A 2500-nucleotide genomic window follows, 5' to 3' on the forward strand; every position below is an offset into this window, starting at 1 on the left:
AGTACGTAAATATTGCTTTCGGGGCTTGAAAGCAATGCGACTATCGGACTTAGAAAATTTCTAGGTCGATGGTATAGCCTTCGGGCTTAATGTTGCTTCTAAGTTCCGAAGGCAATGCGACTATCGGACTTAGAAAAATTCCGATGAGTCGACGAAATGTTATATGAATGCTTTCCGAAAGCAATGCGACTATCGGACTTAGAAAAATTCCGATAGTCGTTGAAATGTTATATGAATGCTTTCCGAAAGCAATGCGACTATCGGACTTAGAAAAATTCCGATAGTCGTTGAAATGCTATACGAATGCTTTCCGAAAGCAATGCGACTATCGGACTTAGAATTTTTTTTTTTTTTTTTTTTTTTTTTTTTTTTTTTTTTTTTTTTTTTTTTTTTTTTTTTTTTTTTTTTTTTTTTCTTTTTTTTTTTCTTAGCAGTATGTTCATTTCGCTATTGTTGCGGTCATCGAACCTCCGCCCACCATTAATGGAAGAATACGTAAGTATTCTTCCCATCTCTTTTTTTTTTTTTTTTTTTTTTTTTTTTTTTTTTTTTTTTTTTTTTTTTTCCAGCTAAAGTCTTCTTCGCAACTTCTTTCCTTACGTTCAATTAAGAAGTTGCTTCCGTACACATCATGATGGTTGTCCGTGGGGAAAAATACTCCGGAGGTAAAATAGCCTCCCGTTCGGATCTCCGGGTGGAGGCTTTCCCAGGGGCGGTTAACGTGATCAGGAGAAGTTCGCGCATAGCATCGCTCAACGCGGCATGCGCGCCCCCGAAGACGACGAGTGGATGCACGTCCGGCGTAGGGCAGCGTAGGAACGCAGCAACCCGCCGGTCGAGTGCCCGAACGTCGTCCAAGGCTACTGACCGCGCGACCCCCCGCTGCGTTCCTTGCCCCGTACAACCCGGACTGCATCAGGTGTTAGCCAATCTTCAAGAGGCTATTATCGTATTAGAGAGGTGCGACAGGGTCTTGCCACGGCCATCTTCCAAGGCCAAGCAAACGATCATCGAAGATAATCTATCCGGGAACACAGAGATAAACGAAATACGCGAAATCGGCCCTTCCAGTCCGAACAATAGGCAAGCAGAATCTACGATAGACAAAGAACCGGTTGCCACGCGTCCGCGAACACGAGCGTACGTCCGCGCGCAATCCCCGCAAACCCTCTCAGAATCGGAACATATGCCCCCAGCCTTCACGAAAAATTATAACCTACGCAATAACACAAGACGCGCAGCGAATAGAAATAACCCCCTACCACCTATCGTAGAGATCGACATAGATCAAGTCGGGGAAAGTATAGTTATACCCCTAGAATCGGAAGCGACTACGCTAATAGGCGACGCCCCGTCTGAACACCCCGAAGAAACAGATATAGGCGTAACGCAGGAAATCAATGGTGTTACAAGCGCGAACACCGAACCAAAAGCACCGCGAGTCACCTTCGCCGAGCCTTGTGCCACGATAAACGAAATCGACACGACCCCCATCGTCAATTCCCCCCCCCATACCATCCGCGCGTTTCCAAAAATCCACCTCCTGCAGCTTAATATGGGGCGCTCTAGGACGGTAACGGGAGAAGTTCGCGAACTGATCAGCGATAAACGCATAGATGTATTACTCCTGCAGGAGCCATACGTCCAAAAGCACGGGACAGGATACGAGATCACCGGTCTAGGCAGCGGAACTAGAATAGCGGCCACTCGGGATGAGAGACCATGGTCTGCTATCGCGGCGACCAACCCGAATCTCGCGTTGCTTTTCATCTCGCAGCTCAGCACCCCGCACTGCGTATGTGCGGAAGTGCAAGCACCCGGCTTCTCTTTCTACGTCGTTTCGCATTATTTTCAATTTAGCGACGAAATAGAGGAGCACCTTAGGCACCTGGATACGGTACTTCGTGCCCTAAGGGGGGAGAGAGTAATAATTTCGCTGGACGCCAATGCGCGCTCACCTCTCTGGGGCCCTCAGAGCACAGACGAGAGAGGTTCGAAATTAGAAGCCCTCATCCGGGCATCCGGATTAAAGGTAATCAACGACGTTAAGCAGCCCCCCACATTCTGGACGACGAGAGGCTCCTCATATATCGATGTTACCCTCTCGTCGCAATCCATGAGCCGATTCATTGGCCAATGGAAAGTTAGATCGGGATGGACGTCCAGCGACCACAACTCAATAGATATCGTGTTACAACCCCCGAAGACTGAACCGTGTCGAGGGGGGGGCGCTCGGGGGGCGGGGAACAGGAGGTTCAACACCAGGAGAGCCGACTGGGACCTTTTCACTGAGCGTCTTCTCTCCCTTTCCACGGCGAGGCTGGAGGGAAGTAGTCTAGGATCGGCTTCTGAGGTAGAGGCACGAGCTAATGCGCTCACAAGTGTCCTACAAACCGCGTGCTCTGAATCAATGCCACGGAAAAAGGCCCATCGGAAGTCCAACCCGTGGTGGACGTCAGCATTAACGACACAGAAGAAGGCGTTGTCCAGGCTTAGGCGC

The sequence above is a fragment of the Vespa crabro genome, chromosome 13 (genome assembly GCF_910589235.1).
Source record: "Vespa crabro chromosome 13, iyVesCrab1.2, whole genome shotgun sequence".
Lineage (NCBI taxonomy): Eukaryota > Metazoa > Arthropoda > Insecta > Hymenoptera > Vespidae > Vespa > Vespa crabro.